Source organism: Pleurodeles waltl, chromosome 3_2 (genome assembly GCF_031143425.1).
Source record: "Pleurodeles waltl isolate 20211129_DDA chromosome 3_2, aPleWal1.hap1.20221129, whole genome shotgun sequence".
NCBI classification, from domain to species: domain Eukaryota; kingdom Metazoa; phylum Chordata; class Amphibia; order Caudata; family Salamandridae; genus Pleurodeles; species Pleurodeles waltl.
The window spans coordinates 159,511,229-159,534,563 of record NC_090441.1 but is presented as its reverse complement, the minus strand read 5'-3'; the positions used below and the strand labels follow the sequence as shown (position 1 = coordinate 159,534,563).

The 23,335-nt window shown below is 42.0% G+C and overlaps 1 protein-coding gene across 1 annotated transcript in view; it reads right to left on the bottom strand.

The window, feature by feature from the left end:
- Positions 1 to 14,348, bottom strand: part of LOC138286624 (coiled-coil domain-containing protein 110-like) — a 49,596-nt gene extending 35,248 nt beyond the window's left edge. Inside the window, exon 1 of the mRNA XM_069227060.1 lies at positions 14,216 to 14,348. The gene's annotated coding sequence lies outside the window, so the exon portion shown is untranslated. The remainder of the gene's footprint in view (positions 1 to 14,215) is intronic.
- Between the last annotated feature and the right edge of the window lie 8,987 nt (positions 14,349 to 23,335).

The window sequence follows — 23,335 nt, the reverse complement described above, 5'->3', positions numbered from 1 at the left end:
CTACTGCAGATCATCTTTATCAACTATGAAAAGACTACAAGAAATTCAGTCCTCTGCTGCCAGGCTGCTCCGACGTGTAAAACCACAAGCCCACAACTCCCCTGCTCTACATTGGTTACCTGTTGCCAGAATAGCCACCTTCAAGCCGCTTTGTATCACCCACAAAGCAATACATGGAAGAGGACTGCTTTTCATCAGGAATAAAAACCACCTAATACATTCAACAAAGGAACCTCCACAGCACTTCGGCACCGTGCCTCAACACCCCTACATAAATGGAAAAAAAACATGGGTGGTACATCTTTCTCTGTTCAAGCAGCCAAACTATCGAATTCATTATCCCCAAACATAAGATCCATGGATAACTATCTTATCTTCAGAAGACTACTCAAGAGTTGGCTCTTTCCTACCTAACCACCATACTCAAATATAAATGTACAGCATATATCTGTGAATGTAAACATTTAGAATTTGAGTATAAGTATGTATTTAGATATGTGCATTTCTTTGTACAATATATATCACCTATGGTTTACAAATATATTCTTGAGGATAGATTCTTTATTACTTATGGTTACAATATATGTTATGCTTCAGGCCTTGAAAAATCACAAAAATGTTACCGAATCTGCAGGTCTAGTGACTTAAATAATCTACTCAATCCAACTGTAATGCTCTTGACCCATTAACTGGTTTCAAATTCTGTAATCCTGGGAAATATTTTAATTCACTGAGCCATTTTCTTCATTATCACATACAATGGCACCTCTAAATATGTCAGTGCAGCATGTCTGCTGTACAAAAAAAACCTCTTGTTTAATACACTAAATGTATGCTCTATACATAATACAAATCTAGCCTGCATATACGATACACGACCCCTGACTTGCCTCTTAGTCATTGACACTGGAATTATGCGATTGTGGCAATTTTTGCATAATTGTAGATTTGCCACACTACCCATCATCTGCAGCATAATCTGCAGAGTTTAACAAAAAAATGTGTTTCTAGTTCACATGGTTCAAAAACTACTAAATATGCAACGGCAAGTGTTGCACCACAGTGAAGGGCCCTTTGCAAAGCTGGACTGGTCACCTTTCTGTTTCTTATTGCTATATTTAGGTGTTAAGTTTGAAGTAATGAGGTGCACCCAAGGCTCAGAGAGGGTTGGCAAGTTTTAAAATGCAAAATAATGAAGTAATATTATTGGAAAATGTGCCACATTAAGTCCCATAATGTGCATTTTCTTGCCGCATAATTTACTCAAGCTTGCCACAAAATTTAGACCGCTCCTGCTGCACAATTCCAGTGGCCCTGCTCTTTGTTCATTAACAGCATTGTCATCGGGCGGGACAGGAATGTTTCTCTATTCATGGTTCAAACATGTACTTTTTATAAATATGTAGCTAAAGCATGAAGTGGTAGTGCACTGTAATTTCCAATCAGCACATTTTACATTGAAATGGCCACAAACTTTCCAAGTAACATGCTATTTTACTGATAAAACTATATAGTGTAAAAACAGTAAAGTTTAGAAACAGAGTTTCTGAAAATATTCATCATTTGGACATCACCAATTAAAGTGCTCTGATTTGTTTTGCTCCTATTTAAATCTTTGCTTCACACTTCTTAATTACAAAAAAGTGCATTTGTGATTCCTCATATATTTTGAAATATTCGTACTATTTCTTTTGAAGCTATTTAAATGTGTGTTAGAAAGAAAACTGACATCCTATAGCCCTTTCTATCACACTGATTGTCAGACAGCTCACTTTACTAAATCATCTAACTATAGTAAGAGAAAGAAGTAAACACCAATTGTTTAGGATAAGACAAGCAGCACTTAGTAAAAAAAAAGATAAATTAATATCTGACCTCTGTCCTTGAACACACAGCAAATGTGGCAAGATACAACAAGGTGTAAAGGCATCTTTATTGCTCATTAATTTTCCGAATGAACAGAGCACCTGTTCCTTTCCAGCTTAAGTTCACTGGCTGGAACAGACCAGTAGGTCCTAAAAATAACTCAACCTGATAAAATCTCACACACCATAGTGAGTGGGCGAATAGATTTTTCCAGGTCTGTGCTTAACATGTATGTAGGTTACTGCATAATTTTCATATAGGTTATTTGATTAGATGCTTATGGGTCTCTCTTTTATTTTATCTATCACAATCTGTAAATATGATCATTACAATTGTATCCACATGTTCTCTTTTTGAAATATTGAGAAAATGTCAAAATAAACCCACCCCGAAAAATATAAACATACACAAATAAATTAGCTTCACGTACAACAACACTTGAAAGTCTGAGTTTCTATCTACCCACACATGCACATTTATAGAATAAAACTTTATATCAGAGTATATTATCTTTCTTATACATAAATATACCCTTTTTATGTAGGTATGTATCTATATATCTATTACTTTACTCTTATGGTAGTAGGAAAAAAACCTTCAACTCTCTCCAATGCACTACTGAAGTCTCATCCCGTACCTCTCCCAATATATCATCTACTGCCAGTCTCCGAGTCATACCAAACCTCATTGTACTGCTGTGACCTCCCAAATAACACTTTCTAGACTGTTCCCTCCTCTATCCCTCCATTATTCTACTTAGTCAGTCTAACAGACTACATGTCCACCGCTCAAATTAATAACTTATATTTCTCTCTACTAGTCCACCACTAATCTTTTGTGGGTTCCGGAGTAGAGTGTGACTCGGGGGAAAAAAAGAGGTTCAACGCCTCATTAGGGGCAGAAAGCACTACACAAATACAATTAGAATACAAAAGCTGATTTCAAATTAGAAGTAATAGATTCAAATCCCCAGCACTAATATTAGAGTATAAAATAATTTACATTCATCTTTATTTAAAATTATTTCAAACTTTTAGACTTATCAGAGGAATACTGACCTTTTAGAAACACAGATTGATCAGAATGGATTATTGACCAGACCACCTCCAGCAAACAACTATCCAGAATTTCAGAATAAATCTTGCAGTCCAAATTAATTAAAAACATGGTGTAAAGTTGGTGCCGATTTCATGATTTCCCCATGATTAGCAAGAACTATAATTAATACTTCTTTAAAGGAAGCATAGATTTCACGATTCAAAAAGTAATTAAGTGTGGAACTAAAGCATCAGAAAAAGTGTTTACAAATTCAGAAGGTTCTCCATCCAGACCAAGAGCTTTACTGGATTTGATGGGTATGATTTCCTTTAAATTAAGAAGTAGAAATTTTAGAACTTTCAGAGAATTATTTTCACCTGAAAGCTTCTCCAGACGTGGATGGATATTCTGATTTAAATATATGATATCTATATATACATTATTTAGAAAATGGTTACTTTAAACACCAAATTGTGTGAATTAGATTATACAGGACTTTTCTCGCTTTTAGGCTATCAAAAGGCAAATCTTACCATCTGATCCAGTACTGGGTCCATAAATGAATGAAAGTTCGCACCTACAAGAACTGGGAAAGTATAGTTGTGATCTGAGGTTTGTAAATACCTTTCACATTATGGCAGGTGCACGTGTGCAGTACTATGAATTTGCATGTCCTGCACACATTCAGAGGGAGGAAAGACTGGCAGTGCACGCACAGCATTGGTAATGATTGGAGTCTTCGAAGAACCTGAGTATAATATGGGAAAATGCATTTACCCTGATGCCACAGAACCCTCACAAGTGGCAATTCTGAAGTTATTTGAGCACAAGAAACTCATGATGCAAAGCGTCCTTGCCAGGCAATCAAGGTACATTGTTGCTGCTGCCAGGACTTTGCAACCAGAACTCATGAAAAACCCTATAAATCATTTTTTTACAATTTCAAAGTGTGTTTGAAGCCTAACCTCAATACAGAGGGGTAGTCTTAGGAGCCCTCTCACTGTGGAGATATGGTTCCATTGTTAAAGTGCTGTTTCAGAGAGAACTTGCAGGAGTATAAACGCATATTTCTTTTGCACATTGTTTGCTAATCCATCTGAGGAATGGAAAGGATCCTCTTTTACAAAAAAATATTTTTGATACTGTTCTCATGACACACGTATTGCACATATGAAATTATGGAAATGTTTATTTGGTATTAAATGTGAACAATATAATTCTGGTGAATGTTTGTTATACAAGCAAACATATATATATATATATATATATATATATATAAACCACAGAGCATGTACTTGAACAACATTAGGTAATTACTTTATCCGAGAAAGGAGTGAGGTTATAGCAAAACTTAAGTAATATCAATTACATAGATAGTCTTTACGTGTCAGTTCCAGGCATGTCAGACTTCCATTAGTATCCCAGATGGTCTGGGACAGGCTACTGGCAGCTCTCCAGCTAACTGTAAGTAGCTGTAATGCATGCAGCTCAGCCCGCTAAGTAAGAAGCTTTTGCTTGGTTGAATTAATATTGCTGTACCAGAATCTAAAAGCATGTATTGGAGGTTTGAAAAATATATTTAAAGCTGATATTTAAGTTATTAATAATGTGATCTTGTCTGGCGTGGTCACTATCACAACTCTAATAATTCCAGTAGCTTCGGACGATTTTCATGGAACATATGTAGCCCTTATTACAGAAAAGGTTGGAGGCAACTGGCCGGGGCACAGACAGATCTAAGGTTATATTACTGGCTATAGCAAGCATTATATCTCTCTATAGAAAGGTGAGGTTTTAGAGATAGTAATCTTGTCTCTAGGTACCCACTACAACCCAGGAGATGTGGATTAGACATCAGTTCACCGCATAGTGATATATCAGAGTGGTGACAGTCCGCATCCCCATTTGTGTCTCTTATCCTCTTCCTCTTACTCCAGGGCTTCTGCTAACCAACATGCTCCTACTGAGTACAGCTGGCTCAGGATATAGAAAAGCGAGAAAAAAAAAAAAACACTACCCCCACTGAATCTGGAATTCATTTAGTGTACTATGAAAAGGAGCAGTAAATTTTGCTGTAGAATTTAAGACCGCTAGCTTTGAAGAACTGATTTTTTTTATTTTCCCAGCAGTACAATAAGCAGTCAGCTGTTGGAGAGAAAAGAATCGTGGATATAAAGCAGTGTAATATATTGCTAAGGAGAACATTTCCATAGTCATATATTAATAAAAAACATTACAGTGTAGAACTCATGCTTTATTTGAGCAAGTCTGTACCTTTTTATATAAGTATATATTTGTATGTCTAAAGCCATAAAGATGTAGTTGAAAACTTAACACACATACCTCAGTGCTCTATCTATACTGTGCACTTTTATTAATGTGGTTATGGTAGCAAAAATGTCAGACTAGGATGTTAGCACAGGCATCAATATTGCACCAGGGGTGTGGAATTTTATAAAATATCTGTTTGTCCATGGGATGGGACCCTTCATAAATCTACTTGTTCTATAACAAAAAAACAACAACAAAAAACGTCCTTTGGTTGCAAATTTACTTCTGACAAGGAGGGGAAAAAGGAGCAGAAGGCAAAGTGAACTTGCAAACACTCAGTATGAGCAATCATACACAAGTATTTGCTCACAATAATTGCACTTCACAAACTTTTTGTATAAGTAAGGGTTCCAGGCCCAATTCCAGATATACTTCTAAAATCATAAAAATGCACTAATGCAAAAACATATACCATGGTTGCACTTTTGTAACTTTATTTAATTACTGGGCCCCTAATTACATGTGGAATTAGCAATGGCCTTTTATTTTTGTTAAAATATATAACTTCATCTATGAATATGTAACTTTACATATGGTTAACTTCATTGTGGAGGACAGCATTCTGCTCTATCACAAGGAGCACATCAGCGCGTATACTATTTTCCTTCAATACCAGGGACTACTATGGCAACGTGTGCTTTTTCAGTTGAAAAACATTTTTGCTCTTAGTCAATTTTTTGTGGTACATTGGTGAGTGCCCAGTACCTTCCACAACAATCAAGTTTTACAAAAATTATTTTGAAACAAAACCCACACTGACATACCTAAAGAGTGTCAATTAGCTCAAGACTTGTTGTCTTTGCCAACATTTTCTGGTTTATCATAATCTTGCTGAAACTGGTTTTACACTCGTTTTCCATTATTAATAAAAAATTAAAAGATTAATACTGGCGTGTTTCAAACACATTTTACTAAATGATGCCTCAAAGAAACTGTACCCAAAATGTCAGTGTAGTAAAATGTTTTCTTCTAGTTGCTGTTTGTTGAGTACATCTTATTTTGAACCAATTCAAAAGTGAAAAAGTTAACCTTTGTCTGAAAACGCCTGTAATTGTCTATGAATCACAAATCCTTTTTTTTAAACTGGTGAAAAAATAACACACATCCCTCACTGATAGAGGACTGAACAACATGATAGAGGCCTCCGGAGAGACCAGAAATACGATGGAGATAACCAAAGCTCTAGGAAACACAGTAACTGGCCTGGGAAACTGGTTGTCCTGTTAATAGAAAAATGTGAACTTCATAACACCATTAATAACAAGATAATCAAATAAGATAGACCTAAACTTGAAAAAAAATACAAAACTCAAATAATGAGCCCTGGTTTGGTTATGCTTGTGGAAAAACCAAAGGGGGGGGGGGGTTTAAAAACTGCAATTCATTTGTGAACAACAGTTGAGGTCATTGGAATGGCAATGAATAATTACATAAATCTCATAGAAAGAAAGAAGGATGTTTAAATACAGAAGAGGTGGAGTGATTTAGAGAAAATAGCTCCACAGAATCATTCCAGGAGTTTCTGGATAAAAGTGAGTGAAGGACTGCGGGCCTTGGAAGTAAACATCAACGAAGAATACTGAATGTCACTTCAAAAATGTATTTGCCAGAGGAAACCCTCCTATCTGTAATTTGATCAATTCTGCTTTAACACTTACCTTTCCACAATAAAGACCAGTCTGTTGTTGAACACAGTACAGTAGGAACCAAATGTGAAGACATTTTCCATGAGGAAAACCTAGCAAACTGGCTATAGAATAACTCCTCGAGGAAATAGCCCTAGGTCCACATAGTTGATCCCACCTGAAATGTATAAATTGCATCCAGATTGGCGGGCAACAATTTTATTTATAATCTTTCAACAGGCAATTCTCTGGCTGGATCCGGCTACTATATCAGAGGCCCATGGCGAGGGTGAGGGTCAAAAGGGATCTATCACGACCCATTGCTTTAAGCAGGGGCATGAGGCAGGGTTGCCCTCTAGTTCCAATGCTTTTAGCGTTGGCCTTGGAACCACTGGGTGCATGGGTGAGACAAGATCCACTTGTAAGGGTCACTGAGGGAGCGGCGGCGGCTGGGAGGAGAGAATCTCCATATACGTGGATGATATCCAACTGTATCTTCAACGTCCCCGCACTACAATAGATAGGATACTCCATATTTTCCAGATATTTGGCGCCCACTCAGGATACACCATCAACTGGGATAAATCCCTGTTTTTTCCTTTGGCAGGGTGGGTGCCCACACTTCTCCAAGATGTGCACCCCCAGTGGTGTTGGAGGACTTCTAGTACTTGAAGATCTATGTGACGTGAAATGTGGAGGAATTTCAAAGGCAAAACCTATAACTACAGTTGGAGCGCCTTTGAAGCGACGTAGCCCACTGGCAGGAACTGCTGGTGTCCTTAATGGGGCAGGCGGCGCTCTTTAAAATGGTGTCTCTCCCATACATATTGTATGTGTTGCAAAACACTCCCTATAGAGTGACTGCAGACTTCTTCACCGGGGTCAACAGTGAGGTGCACAAACTCTTATGGAACGGGAGCAGCTCGTGCATTTCCTTGGCCAAGCTGCAGCGTGGAGTGTTTGAGGGAGACATGGCGATTTCTGACATCTAGGCCTATTATTGGGCATCACAGCTGATCATGATCAATGAGTGGGTATTTGCTGACATCGGTGACCCAGCCTATCGGGTCGACAGGGAGGCTTTGGGGATCAGGGGCTGCTGATCCACCCTATACGACAGGCACCGAGAGTGCATGCTCCCGCTACATACGCAGACCGTAGTTAGGACCTAGAGAGAGGCTACTAAGCACCTGGGATGGGGGGGACAAACTCATGTCATGACACCACTGTGGGGGTAGTGACCAGCTGACAGAATTGAAGAAGCTAGAGGGATTCCGTAAATGGAGCCTCATTGGTATTGAGCGGCTGGGGGACATCTAGAGGGAGGGGGACATGATCTCCAACTACATAAAAAGGGAATTTGAAATGAGAGACACTGCATACTACAAATATCTGCAGTTGAGGCATGCGATACGCTGTCACCTGCCTGAAGGGGAACGCCTACCGGAGTCATCACCACTGGAGCGCCGTCTCCTGTTGGATCCCATGCCAGAGAAAGTCATTTCCCTGATGTACAGGAAGCTAATGAATAATTCTCCTGATCCCATTGGCAAGGTGTGGAGGGTTTGGGAGGGAGACCTTGGGCTGATAGAGGAGGAGGACTGGTTGGAGGTTGTGCAGAGCCCCAGAGAAATTGCGATTAGAGCTCGATTCAGATTACAGTTGGGAATATTGCATCAAGCTTATATGGCTCGAACAGTCTTGCATTGCCTGGGGCGCAGCGGCTCCGATCTGTGTGCTAGGGGATGTGGGATGGTGAGATCATTCTTCCATATAATCTGGGAGTGTCCAGTAATTCAGATCTATTGGCAGGAGGTGGTGGCAGTCATGAACCAGGTGCCGGGCCTTACAATACAGATGGAAGCCAAATGGCTCCTCCTACGCATAACAGGGGAGGAGAGGTGGCTCAGATCTCAAAAGATCTGGCTTATGCTGGCGGCGAGACTATGGGGGACAGCGCACCCACCGACTCTTTCGGACTGGAAAGGGGAACTAGATTGGTGCCAAAGGGCCGAACAGGTGACTTATAAAAGCCATGGTTGCCCCAAGAAATTTGAAATGATTTGGACCCCCTGGGTTGAATTCAGAGGATAGAATGGGGAATGGGGAATGGGAGGAAAGCTGAGAAAAAGATGTCCCCCCCAAGGAGGCTACTAAAGGATTGAGGGCGACCACAGGAAGGATATGACAGAACTATGCCTGACCACTAGTCTAAACTGTGTGAATTAAATTGTGGTTGTTATAGGGTTTCATTCTATTATTCAAGAAGATGTAAAGATGTATACCTGAGAAATGGCTTAAAAAAGGATTTACAAAAAAACATCTTTCAACAGATTTCTATCACAGGAACATGCCTAAGCTCCTGACAGAACAGTGTTCATCACCCCCACTTTATAAGAAGGGAGAAAAGGATGATCCAAAACCATAAAGACCTATTAGTTTTTATTGAAAGACTGTAAAATATATGCAAACTTGTCAATCAGTGCTATTGCGGATTACCTTCTTTGAAACTAAACCTACTTAAACATATCCAAGGTGGCTTTAGAGAACTCCTCTTAACTGAAGACCGAGAGTTTATATTTCTGCACACTGCCCACAAATGTAGTACAGCAAAAAAAGATGCCTCCGTACGTCGCCTACTTGGATTTGATTTATGAGTTTTACTTTGTCCCAGGGTAAAGATTATGGATAACCTCTCACTGTTAGACCTTTCTCCTGCTCTTCTTTCACTTAAAAGAGTGATGTATTGTAACACAACTTCACGATTTGTATAAAAGAAAATAAATCCTATCACACAGCAACTATTATGTCACTTTTCAAATCCTTACAAAGACCAGCCAATGCACCCCAACAATGGCCTACATCATCACCACCATTCCAGTACTGAGACCTGCAAGTACACCTAAATCATCATTCGCAGCACTCTGCTGAAACACATGAATGCTTGTCTGTTACAGCCTTTGGTCTGCCACTACTGGGAGCCACTCTCTGCTTTACCAATGGTTGTATACATGAATTGTGGCCAGTAGTCTGCAAAACATATCATCTCTCCCCTTTGAGATGAAAATCACCTGGTCACAGCCATGCAAGATGATCTTGTTTCAGGAGAGACAGGAATATTCCTCTTGTCTACACGGAAAGGGAAGTCTCGAATGTTCACTCTATCTTCATATAAAAAGTAAGGTAAGTTCCTTGGGCTTCTAAAGCTCGAAGAGAGAATGTTCTGCCATGTCTCCAAAACATGAGGAGAACATTTTGTGTATCTCCAAAGCATAAGAAGGCTCCCGTGGGTGAAAAAAAAAAAAAAAGGACAAGGAGGAAACGTTCCCTGTAACTCCAAAGAACAACAAGGAACGTACTACGAAGTGAGGAGGGAAATATACCTGTTGTCTCCAAAGAGGGGGTAGAACAGCGGTGTTCTAGTTTGAGGTGCAGGGTGTATGGAAGGTATGTACATGTGTTATGGATATAAACATTAAAACTTGATTTGTGCGGATGGGGTGCTAATAAAGCACTGTAAAAGTGAGATTCCGCGCATGCTTTGATTTTTGTACGCATACTTACAATAGTAAAAGTTAAGCTATAGGCCTAAGAATGTGCACATGGCTAAGAAGCTAGGATTAGCGCCAAAGGTGTCACTCGTGCTATGGGGCTACTTAGCAAATATGCAGACACTTGAGCAGCAACCCACATTAATTCATCAGGGTCTGTAAGCCAATGTTATGTGCAGAGGTACTTTGGTGGGATAATTTTATGGGAGAAATTGCTCATTAGGGTAGGTATATAAACATTATGTGCAGAAGGCCTTTGGAAGCACAACTCTGTGAAAAAAACATGCTCTGCCATACCGTCATGAGTTGTGGAATAAGTCATAAAACCACACAAAATATAACGCATACAAGGAGCAAAACATCCCAATCTCTCCCAAGGAGCAGCAGTGAGGATGCAATATGCAAGGTTTTGACTAATTTAAAGTCACCTTTTCGGGTCAGCGAAAAAAGTGCCTCATATCACATCAGCGCATTTAAACACATTAGTCAGACATTAGAGCGTCCCTCTGGACCACTCTGAGAGGAGACTGCCACTACAAGGAGCTGCATCGAGTGCCACGCATGTGCTTAAACTGGCAGGTCTCACAAAATAATTCACCGCCACATGAAGCCAAGCATCACCCAGCTACAAGATGTGCCATCCTAGCATGTGGTGGACACAAATCATTATAAACAACAATATTTATTATTTCCCTCACCAAGCAGAGCTCCACATGGATCCTGGGTGGGGGCCGGTGTCTTGCTTGCTGTTTTCAAGAAACACCTGCCCCTCTGTGACCACGCACGGCGATTGTCCCCTAAGAGCTTCTTAATGCACAAATGGGTGCAATTTGTGACAATGATGTCTTTACATGTACTCCATTGCTTGGTTATAGTCATGAAAAAGTGTAAACCTGTTAAGTACCCCGCATCAGGTGTTAGAATAACGCATACTAATGCTGGTGTCCGCATTAAAATACATTAGTCACTCATATAGAGCTCCCGTACACCGTGAGGATTATGAAGCTGTGCAAAGGCATCCTGCAACTGCAGCTTACTGGGTGCACCCCTGCTCTGCCTGTTATCTCATTTCTATGGTAATTTTCAGCATTGACAGTGGCATAAATTGTTACAATTCTGACTGTGCCGAGCACCAAAAACAAACCCGCCCGTCCTCTACAAGTGTGTTGTTGCTAGATCATCCGGTGGGCTGGGCCACTATCGGAACAATTAAAAAAATAGCACTGAAGCGCAGGTGCAGCAGACATGTGGAGGATGTTGTTACTCATGGTAATATGCATAAAAACAATGTCAATATACACCATGATATGTGCCAGCATAACAACAAACTTGCACCACTGTTGTTGAATTCATCTGACATGACCTCCCCATCATCCCTGAGTCAGTTCTAAGTGGTCAGGCAAGCCCTGCGATCTAGGCCTGAAGTAACAGATTGACAGATCACAAGTGGGGTAACACGTAGACTGGAACAGGAAAAATCCAGATCAATTCATCAGATAGGCAACAACACAACAGTAGTAGTAGTAGATTGACCCCCCAATTAAACCCATTTGGCCAGAGGGGGTGCGTATTCCCAAAACACCATAAAAGTCAGATGCCACATGAAGTTAGGAACACTCAGCCAATCAGAACACAACACACAACACGCAGTGATCACACTTTCCCCTTGCTGGACATCTGGACATGTTACCTACTGGCCCACATTGTGTTGATGCAAGGTCAAGACCCACCTGAGCACTTTATCAGATTAACAAATTTACAAATCCACGACTAGGCCCAGATTCCCTTCTGCAAAGAATGTATAGAATTGTTGTATAACCCTTCAAGAATTGTATATAAGGGCGCTCAGAGCTCTGTAACTTTGAGAGACAGTCATCAGACCCAGACTCTATACTACACTCGCCAGGCCACTGCATTAAACCAACTGTTCTTGCTTTACCAAATGCCCCTTGTCTTTCATTTCTTTAAGGTAAATCCATATTCGAACAACACTCATTTGGATGATACTGCTAGCAAGCACTGACAACACCAAAAGGCCTGGCTTATAAGTGGGGTATGTCCATTGTTGTGTAATCCACCTGGACACAACTGCAGTAAACTTACCTAGAGGTAGCCAATTACTGGTCATTTATTTTACTCATGAGAAAGTGTCACACTTTTGGCTGTATAATATCACTCATACATATAGAGAAACCATAAAAATTTTACACATAAGCTGTCTGAAAACTTGACAGCTATGAAAGTGTGATTCAAGATGTCATACACTCATTGACGTCCCGTGCTTCCCATGCCACTGGATTCAAGCTAGCCTGGCTGATGAGGGGTGAAACCCCGAAACCGGTCCCAGGATGCTTGTTTCCAGTCCAGGAAAGACCTGGCCTAGCAGTTCGGGCCGGACTGTTCCCATGGGGAACAGGGTCAAGACTGATTTGCATATGGCTGGGTCCAAACTGGAATGGCATGGGCAGCAAAAAAATGATGGATTTAGGCCCAGATCACTGTACTGGGGGTGAATGTTTGACAATGTTCAGCATTCCGTCCATCACTTGTTGTTTTTGCATACACTCATTGATGCCAACATTTTAGAAGAGCAAAGTGGAGACTTAAAATAACATAATCATGTGTGTACATTTGGCAGGGGAATGTCACTCATATGCATAAAAAACAGAGGTCGAAGTGGGGTGATCAGAGGGGCACGACGTGCCCATACTTGTTTAATTTATGAAAAAACGTTCCCCTACTTTTTGTGAAAAGACAATCCTCCCGGGATGGTTAATTCTGATAGCTCAACTACTTCAGCAGAAGTGAAAGGCAGGGAATCTCCTGTTCTGTGAAATCAAAGGGGGACAGACAGCTAAACAATAAACAAGCCTTCTTGCCACAGTACCTGCTTGCCTGAAAGTAATGTAACTGCGCACAACTGGTTAATCTGCAAATGTTAATGGTGCTGGAAGCCTGTACCGGCTTTAATTGATGGATTTAATTGAAGCTTTCTGATAACACAGGTTTATATCTGTGAGTGGTAGTGCACAGGAGTTACTAACTGAGCTGTGAAGTGCGTACTATTAAGGGATAGTTATATAAAAACAATTGCATTACTTACAGTCTGGGTATTAATACAATCTTTATTTTTGGAACACCATTTTATCTTAAACCTATTTTTAGCAGCCTATCTTATGCTGTGTGTAATTCAAGTTTAAAATGACTTGCATGTCCACAGTACTTTCTGACAGACTGGGACCTAGCAGCACTAAAAAACATACAAGTCATTATTCTCCACTGAATTAACCAATATTTAATTCTGTGGTTCTCTGGGTACACAAGGACCGCTGCAGTGCGTTAACTAGTACAGGTTACAAAACGTACTGCATTTTCTGGTGCATTTCCCATTGATAGCTATCTTTTTAAATGTATGTTTCATTTAAGCTGCTCATTATTTTATATGCAGCTACCTGAGGGCGAGACACCAAAAAAACTTCCAGAATATTTAGTTTTTTTAAGTCACACCGTTGACCCCGCTTCCCCACTGCCCCCACCCTCATTGCATGCAGCATCACAGCTGCTCTCGTACTGTTTTAATGCACTTCGACCGCTGATACAGAAACAATGGAAACGTCACACATGACACAACAACAATATGAAAACGTTGCACCCATGGAACAGTGTAAACAGTGAGCAATGTGCAGCCTCTCTGAGGACGGCATAAAGGACAGTTCTAATATATTCTCCCAAAGGAGAGCGCCCCTCCCCCCGCTCTGTATTCCAAGAAAAACGATCTGTCTAAATTCAGATTTTCCCTCAAACCTCGAATTATCAGGAGCAGAAGTCAGCGGCGCCGCCCTCGCGAAAGATCAAAGAAAAAACACTCCAGAGCAACTTTACTTCCAAACGACTGCGGACTCCCGCGCGTGAATAGGATTGGCCATCCGAGACACCGTAGCCGCAGTCACAGCGGCGCGGGTAACGCGGCCGCCATCTTGGAACAGGGTCCCCTTCGGCAAACACACAGGGACGTTTGACGTATTTGTAAACTACGTCATGTATTAAGTATTTACTTGTGTGCCAAACAATGCAAAAATGTCAGAAACTGGTATGTTAATGAGCTGCTTTTCTAATAAAGTTATCAGGTTTTTTATTTATAATATTTTTAAAGATGAAAGACAGATTTTATAACAGCATATGCAAACATTTTATTCGACTTCCTCTGCTATTTGGAATGTGTGACTGCCTTTGAACATAAGCAGAACATTAACCAGTAAACAGTCTTGCCCAGTCCGCTGAAAATGTGGCGTCCGTTTTCCGAATTATTGGACCCGCTCCTCATCTGAGCTGCAGGGATGCCAAGTCTAAAACATATTTTCTTAGTGGTTTTCTCTTAGAGGAAAAACGTACTGTTGAATTTCATCCTGCTTCTTGGTACAAATTGACTGTGTTTATTTTCCTGCAGTTAGTTTCGTGTTGATTTTTCGTAGCGCTATCCTGAAATAATTGGTTTCACAGCGGAGCTTCTTGTGTAGTTCTGCACTTCTCTTAGAAGCCACTAGAGAGCGGTAGTGACTTGATTATGCACACTGAAGTTATTTTTATTGGAATACTGTGTTTTATTACTTTCTCCTTTTTGGGCGTTCACACGTTTTAAGGTATTTTTGAATGCTTCATGAAAATGCAAATTATGTGCCATAATGCTGCACATTTTGTGACAGTACTACTTTCTTGTCATTGTTTTGCACAGTTTAACACTTTCTGGGCAAAGATTTCACCTTATACATGCCAATGGGACTGATTCAGGCGAGAATGTATTGATTTCTTTTTTTGTCTTTATTTTGGCAGTCTCCCGCCTGAAATTGCCTCTCCTTCAGTGGAAGCCAATGGGTGAAACACATTCTCCCAAATATGTTTTTTTTTGTTTTTTGATTTTAAATCAAATCTCCCTCTTTCCCCTTCTAAAATGTTGGCTGTATGCCAGTGTAACACCCAAGTTAAAGCAAAAAGCAACAGAAAGGGAGTGGGGCCAGTCAACCTTTACAAGGAGCCATCGACCATGTTGCTGAATTTTTTAGTATCTTTTGATAGTTTGAGATAGAAACTTTTTTGTTAAAATCTGCAGAATATGTAGCAGATGATGGAATATGGGGAAAATATGTAAAATCTATAATTATGCAGAAAATGCAACGGTCCCCAAATCACATAATTCTAGTGGCCTTGAGCTCAGTACAGCACAACTGATTTATGTTGGCAAGCAAACAAACAAGGCTCTAGGCATGTTCTATTTATTATGAAAAGTTAAGCTAAAGGTTGTTGTCCTAATGCATTTACTATGAAAAGCATGTTAAAGTAATTTATGGATCAATTTGATCACTCTGCACAGACGTATTTTTTTTTAACACAGAAGTTCATAGACTACCCTAAAAGGCAAGTGTTTTGATGTTGGTTAACCCTCTGATAAACCACAGGGATATAAGATTTGCACAATGATAATCCTTGTTATGTCCTCACTAAGAGAGATTGTAGTTTGCTTTGCCAATGGTAAATTTGTAAATATTTTTAATTTTATGACAGAATGCATGATCATTGTCTACTGTAATGGGAAAGCTTACCCTTAATACAGTAGGCTCAGTTGCATTAAAAGAAAAGTTATGCTCAATAGAGTAGGTCGGAGAGGGTTATGGTTACACGTCAATGATGAAGGTTCTAGCCTAGATTGGTTAATTGAGAAGATTTAAGTTCAGTGCCATAGGTCTGACCTGTTTATTGTAAAAAAGATATGACAAAACTAGTAAGCCTCAATTACTGTGAAAAGTATTTGTTAAACCCAATAGGCCTTTAATGATGGATTATTATCTCACTGTGTTACAAGCTGTAGACAACTATTTTGTTACATGCAATCTTGCAGGTTACCATAATAGGCAAGGGTTTTAGTGTTGGAGTTTATTCAATTAATTATAAGTGGTAACTTGTAGCTGAAAACAAGTCTTCTTTATTCCACTGTCAAAGTACCTCTGAAAAACAGCTCAGCAATGTCTCACAACAAAGCTACCACATAACTCAACTATCAACATTCTAATTCAGTCAAGAGGAATGAAGGAAGGATAGGAGGATGAGTGGAGAAGGAAGAACAGACAGTGGAGAGACCAAGGAGACAATAGCAAGATTATAACACATCACCTTCCTATACAACCACAGGAAAACTGCAAGGTTTCTATATTTACATGGATCTGTTCTCTGTGGGGCGAGGGCACAGTAAACACACATCTTTACTATGCACTCACACGGAAAGAGAAAAAAATAATAGGTATTATTTAAGATAGTTCTTGTACCAACATAACAAAATTATAATTCTGCATGGTCTAGATGAGATGTTAGGCTGAATGGATTCATATCCAGGCCCTATTGGGCTCTCATTATTAGGGGGATGGAAAGATGGACCTGCAAATATGGTCCATGCCCCATCCTTGACCTTTTTCAAGATCAGCAACATTTATGAAGTCCCTTTTTATCATTAGGGGGATGGGTGAAAACAGACCAGATGTCTCTATGGCTATCTGACCTCTAGACCTGCACCAAATCTCCCTGCTTCCTCATAGCCTATTACGCCATGGGCCTGTTCATAATCAGGTTTGTAATTTTGTTTACAGATTCTGTTTAGAATCTTTTTCTATCCACCAGGACTTCACTCTCACCCACCAGGAGGAATGGATCTTCGTGCTCAGAGATCTGCTTTTCAGGAATGCAAAATGAAACCCCTCCACCAATGGAGTTGAGTGTGATATGATTACAACACAAAACAATCTGTTGAACCCTTTGTAGACACACATATCATCCTTGTTCATTCTTTCAACTAAGCGATTTGCTTATGGGCGAAACAATACAGTCGTAATATGCTGTATGTTTCATTTACATAGAAAATTCAGGGGCACCTTCAGGTATAAAAGAGTATTTCAAGAACTCTGTAACTTTGTATGGATCTGATCTACAATCCTTGTCACCAAGGCCTTGGAGTGGCAGTCCATCAAGACAAGAATATATTTCCCATCAAGACCACAACCTTCAATGGGCCCCACAATGTCCAGACACCAATTTTACCCAGGGTTTACCAGACATTCACAGGACTAAATGAAGGCATATTAAGAACCTTCACTTTATTGCTTTTGGAACAACCGACACAGTGCTCCACTTTTTGTTCGATCTTGGAATCTAATCCACGCTATCAAATCAGAGCAGTTACATTTCTACCCAGGTGGCCTAGATTCGCAAGTGTGTCTCACAGGTCTAATCAAATCTCAGCAGCCTTTCCGTTACCACATTTGGCTCACTTATCACCTCAACCCCACCTCACCCCAACCCACTTGTTGCAGTACCACATGGCTGTGGTGTTGTCCATGAACACCTGCATCATCTTCCCCTCAATAGAAATGCATTTTCAATGCTAGCCGGATCTCATGGAACTCCAACAGGTTGATGTGGAGTCAAGATTTTATCGGAGACCAGATGCCTCTGATCTTCATCCCTCCCAGATGGCCGCCCTATCACAGTAGTGACACGTGTCACTACTGTCCGATCTGGTTGGCGAAGGGAGAGGGATCTGGCTCTGACATGATCGAAGTTCATTAACCACCATTACAGATCATTCACAGTTCCCACCGAGATCTGGACCTTGTCAGAGAGATTCCTCTGATGCTGCACCCACTGGAACATCAGGTCCCAATGCAGAACCCACATATGCCATCTGGTATGTGTCACCAACAGAATGCAGGAGACCATGAGGCCCAGCAGCCTCAGAGTCATTCTCACCGAAATCCAGGATAGAGGCTCAATCATCAGTATCATAGCCTGAATATCCTGGACTCGAAACTAGGGAGGATAAGCCCGAAACTAAACTGTGTCCAGAACAGCTCCAATGAAAGGGAATGTCTGAGATGAAGTCAGGTGGGACTTCAGCACGTTTATAATGAACATCAAAGGGCATGTTCATTAAGGAAGCTTGGACATCCTCAGCCAGGCGTGGCATCTCAGGGCCACTGTCGATGAAACCACTCTGTCTAGCGAGTCAGTCATGTCTAGTCCACAACAAATGTGAACTTTGCGGACTCTCTCCCATCGGCAACAGCCTGAGAGAGAACAGCCAGGACCTGTGGCAGCACTCGCGTAACCGTATCCCACAGCATGTGGGGATAACAGCCCAAAAGGCATGCAGTGTTCACGAACCGCAATGCAAGGCTGGCAGAAGACAACATCTACTTCCCATGTGAGTCCAACTTGTTGGATTTCCTGTTCAGGGGATCACCAAGCTCTCAGGGGTGGAGTGTTGCATCAAGAAATTAAAGTCCCCAGGTGCAGGACGATGCAGCAGGCAAACATACTCTTCACAGGAGACCGTGCACTGGGTTTGGACCAGGTACCCTGTATGACATCAGTGAGGGCATCATTTGAACGGGAGAAAGGATTCAGAGGCATCGGGACCTCTGTCAAGAGATTAGTTTTGACGGCCACTGAGGGCAACTCAGGGACCAGGACCTCAGCCACCCTCACCACCATAGCATAAGAAGCCCCTACCTCCATAGCCATGGTAGGGGGAGAAAGCCTGCCAGTATCTGGAGAAGTATCCAGTCAGTTGGCCTCACCCAATTCTGTAAGCTAGTCCATTACTTCATGGGGCTGGTATTCGAAAGGGTTGAGCGACCTCTCCTATTCTTCCCCAAAGCCTAACCCATAGTAAAACGGTCCAGGATCCGATCAAGGCAAGACTCCGGCTAGCCTCTGAGCCGGCATCGTACGAAACCCATCCAGCTCTGTGTCAGAGTTGGGATCACAATGGGGATGGCACCACCCATGAGCGTGGATGCATCAGGAGCATTGGGGAAGGTCAAGGTGGTTTGACCAGTGACAATACAGATCCAGGAACGGATCCCTGGGTGTCCCTCGATGCCTGGGCAGGAGCCACTGGCACAGAACCCAAAAGGGGCCCAAAGACACTCCAGCAGTGTCAGGCTACCCAAAAATGAGGCACATGACCTCCCCAAAAAAATCTCTCAGAATTGGGCAGGGGTTGCTCGGGCTCCCGGAAACTCTGGGAGATGCGGAGACAACCCAGGCGCATGTTCCGCAGAATGAGGCTTAGAGAGTCGACACTCCCTTGTCTCATTGGCTGATGGAAGAAAAGAATTTGAAAAACGCTTTGACTTCTTCAACTCTTCTTATGCCTCAACTTACCTGATCGCCCCAAGGACTTTGAGTGGGACAACGATGATGGAAGGCTCCGCTGCTGATCCTGGGATCTCTCTCTTGACCAAGATCCTAACTTGTGCGAGTCGAGCATCAGGCCTCCATCAGCTTCAGAGACCACTCTCTCAAAGCCTTCAGATGCACGGCCTGACACTCAGAGCATGACTTCGGGTCATGGTCGCGCTCCAACCACCAAAGACACATGAGGTGCGGATTCATCACAGACATTGCCCTACGGCAGGATCCACAGGGCTTGAAGCTGGTCTTTCTGGAGAACATCCTCAACACATCATGAGTAAACCACTTGAAAAATACTTAACAAAACATTGAAAAAAGCCAGTCACAAATTGACTGAGGGGTAGCGCTCTTCGGATCAGCATTTTCTGGTATGGAAAGAAAAGAACCGGCATCAGCACGCCAGGGTGGCACCTATATAGGACTCGCAACATCATATCTGGCATGGAAGATGCAGACGACGCAGAGCCTATTAACACCACCTAACAGCGTTCACTGGTACTGCTCACAAAAATCTTCTGGATCCAGTCTGTTGCCTGGAGAGAATTCAAAGGTAAGGAATCTGCAACTAGACGTCTCTATCAGATTAGATATATTGAGAACACCGTCACCGGGACATTGTTCTTTTCAAAGTCTTGCGTTTTATTATGGGGCAATCTTGAAAAGCAGTCTGCAGCAAGGCTCAGGGGCCCAGTAAGATACTGCAAAGTTTAGTTTAGTTTAGTTTTATGAGTTTATAGAGCGCATAGCTACCCTAGGGCATCCCAGCGCTAAAGTACACAACGAATCACGGAAGACCAAAGGGGGCAGATTAACTGCAAAAAAGGATAGTTTTCAGCTTCTTCTTAAAAAGATATTCTGAGTGTTAGTGGCGAAGTTCAGAGGGCAGAGTGTTCCAAAACCGGGCAGCCCTGATGGTGAAAGAATTACCACCCCATGATCTCTTGACACAAGGTATATAAACCTGTAGAGAAAATAGAGATCTCAGGTGTCTAGAGGGAACATGGGAGAAGATCCGCTTTCTAAGAAAAAGAGGGCCCCTGTTATGTAAGGCTCTATGAACAAAACACATGGATTTAAAATGAATGCGCTGTTTGATCGGGAGCCAGTGAAGAGTTACCAGTGCCGGTTTGGCAAAGAGGTGCCTGGGGGAGTACATAAGAAGTCTAGCTGATGCGTTCTGCACAATCTGCAGCCTCTTTATTACATACTCTGGGGAACTGCGATATAGAGAGTTCCCATAGTCTAGGCGAGAGAGAACCAAAGCCTGGACAAGAATTCTTCTGGCAGTAAAAGGCAGCAAATTAAGAATCTTCCTAAGAGCTCTAATAAAGCCAAAACAGACTGAGGAGATTCTTTTTACTTGCAGCTCCATCGTCAAATGAGGGTCAAGCAAAAAGCCTAGGCTTTTTACCTGTGCCTTTGGGGAAGGCAAGCTGTTAAAAGCCTCCGAATGCACTTTCAAAGGGGTGGCAGGGGTACCATTGCCTACGATCATTACCTCCGATTTGCCATCATTGAATTTAAGTTTACATAAGGTCATCCAATCCCCAATATCTTTCATACAGCAGGCCAGATTAGCAGAAGAGGAATCCCCAATACTAGAAAGGGATACCACTAATTGAGTGTCATCGGCATAGGTGACCATTGAAAGATTATAGGGAGTGGCTACTGTGGCCAAAGATGATAAATAGATATTAAACAGAGTTGGGCTCAAAGAAGAGCCCTGCGGGACTCCACAAGTCAGAGGCACAACGTCAGACAGAAAAGAACGATCCAAAACTTGGAAGGATCTTCCTGTAAGGAAAGAAGAAAGCCAAGAAAGGGCTAAGCCTCCTAGCCCTTTCTTGGAGAGTCTGTCATAGAGGAGGGTATGATCAACAGTAACGAAGGCTGCACTAAGATCAAGAAGGACAATAGCAACATGACCTCCTTGATCTAGAAGTTGACAAGCCGATTCAGTCACCGTAAGGAGTGCCGATTCCATGTTGTGTTGAGCTCTAAAACCCATTTGAGTGGGGTGTAGGCGCGCTTGTGGCTCTCAAGATAACTGGTCAGTTGCAGGTTTACATGCTTCTCCAAAATCTTAGCTAAAATAGGAAGGAGAGCAATAGGTCTGTAGTTGTCCAGAACGGAGGGATCAAGCTTTGGTTTTGTCAGAAGAGGTTTTATAATAGCATGTTTAAGGGACTTGGGAAGAATACCTGAAGACAGGGAGCTATTGAGTATTTCTGTCAGAGGTGCGATAACAATGTCTGCAGCCTTCAGAAGAATAGAGGGGGGGGCAGGGTCCAAGGGGGAGCCCGATTTGATGTTAGAAAGAAATTTAAGAGTTAGCGCGTCTGTGAGGGGTGAAAAATTAGTTCGCTGGGTCATAGCAAAAGGAGGATTCGTTTCCTGCTCATCTGGCTTCTCCTGAGAGGGAGATGAGAGAAAACCAGAGTATATTTAGGGGCATATTTATACTCCGTTTGCACCGAATTTGCGTCGTTTTTTTCGACGCAAATTCGCCGCAAAACTAACTCCATATTTATACTTTGGCGTTAGACGCGTCTAGCGCCAAAGTTCATGGAGTTAGCGTCATTTTTTTGCGTGAACACCTTCCTTGCGTTAATGATATGCAAGGTAGGCGTTCCCGTCTTAAAAAATGACTCCGATGCATATGCGTCGGATTTATACTCCCGGGCAAAAATGACGCCGGGAGTGGGCGGGTCTAAAAAACCTGCATTAGTGCCGGATTTTAGCGCCTGGGTCAGGGCAGGCGTTAAGGGACCTGTGGGCTCAGAATGAGCCCAGAGGTGCCCTCCCCTGCCCCCAGGGACACCCCCTGCCACCCTTGCCCACCCCAGGAGGACACCCAAGGATGGAGGGACCCACCCCAGGGACATTAAGGTAAGTCCAGGTAAGTATTTTTTTTTGTGGCATAGGGGGGCCTGATTTGTGCCCCCCTACATGCCACTATGCCCAGGGGACAGAAGTCCCCTGGGCATGGCCAGTGGGCAAGGGGGCATGACTCCTGTCTTTGCTAAGACAGGAGTCATTTCAATGGGGGATGGGCATCATAAAAAAATGGCGCAAATCGGGTTGTGGCGATTTTTTTGCCTCAGCCTGACTTGCACCATTTGTGGATGCCCATACGCCATTTTCCCCCTACGCCGGCGCTGCCTGGTGTACCTCGTTTTTTTTAACGCACACCAGACAGCGCCGGCGGCTAACGCCGGCTAACGTCATTCAATAAATACGGCGCCCGCATGGCGCTTCAGAATGGCGTTAGCCGGCGCTAATTTTTTTGTCGCAAAACTGCGTTGGCGCAGTTTTGCGTCAAAAAGTATAAATATGGGCCTTAGTGATCTTATCCTGAAAATGAGCTGTTAGCACATTACTATATATAGTGGAAGCTTCAACTGCTATACTAGGTAGTTTGAGCTGCCTTAATATTATAGTGATAGGATCTAGTAGCTTGTCTGTAGGCTTCTTTAGCAGAGGAGCTGTAATTTTTCCTCCAAATTCTCTCCAATTTTTTTGCAGTTCTTTTTGAGTTCTAGTAGAGAGGGTGAAAGTGAACAAAGTGAAGTTGTAACCCTCTAAACCCAACCATCACTTAGGTGTATAGATATGCATTGGGAGGCCCATTCAATACTCTCAATTCAAAAGGTAAATACTGAGAGTTTGTGGTTGATGCCTCCT